The sequence below is a fragment of the Brassica oleracea genome, chromosome C2 (assembly GCF_000695525.1).
Source record: "Brassica oleracea var. oleracea cultivar TO1000 chromosome C2, BOL, whole genome shotgun sequence".
NCBI lineage: Eukaryota > Viridiplantae > Streptophyta > Magnoliopsida > Brassicales > Brassicaceae > Brassica > Brassica oleracea.
This window is the reverse complement of record NC_027749.1, coordinates 43,680,951-43,681,661: the sequence shown is the minus strand read 5'-3', so window position 1 is coordinate 43,681,661 and position 711 is coordinate 43,680,951. Positions and strand designations below refer to the sequence as shown.

Here is a 711-nt window from a genome sequence, read left to right as displayed (position 1 = left end):
TTGAGTGAGGCCTTTTATTGATAGCATGTCATGTGCAAAATCTTGAGAGTATTAGGAGCGACAATGGGGTTGTTCTCATCTTTGGCTAGCATTAGGACTTCATTTGAGCTAGCCTGTAGGATGGTTTTTGGGTTTGTGAGCTTAAATTATTTTGATCTTGGGAATGAGAGAGATTGAGCGAAAGAGATGAACCAAAAAGAGCGTTTAAAGTAAGAAACCCCTAGGGACAAAGAAGGTTAGAAAAGAAAAGCTCTAAAGTATCATTAGAACCCCCTCCCAAATTAAAAAAAAAAGGAATCAAAGAAACAATAGTTGAGTGGGGGAAAAGAAAAGAAGAGAGCTAAGTCTAAAAGTTTAAATTCAAAAGAACAAGTCCCTAGTTAGTTAAATCAAAGGAAATAAAGGAGAGTACAATGGGTGAGAGATGAAAGTGGGAGTATTTTGGGTTTGAGAATGAAAGAAAAGAAAGGTAGAACTTAAAGCTACTTAGGAAAGGGGTAGAAGGATGAGAACAAGCATTGTATGCATGAATTGCTCCTTTTCTTAGATAAATTTTGCATAATGATCTTGCTCCTATTCTTGAGTGTGAGTCACTATAAATAATGCAATTGAAACCCATTTTTCTTCACATTAGACCATCTTCTCTCACCAAGCGAAATGATTGAGATCAAATATCCATTTGCAAGAATTCACCTTGTGTGTGTGTGTGTG

The 711-nt window shown here is 36.3% G+C and overlaps 1 protein-coding gene across 1 annotated transcript in view; it reads left to right on the top strand.

Annotated features, from left to right (window-relative positions):
- LOC106324321 overlaps nucleotides 1–711 on the top strand; it is an 18,549-nt gene that overhangs the window by 1,977 nt on the left and 15,861 nt on the right. The window lies entirely within an intron of this gene.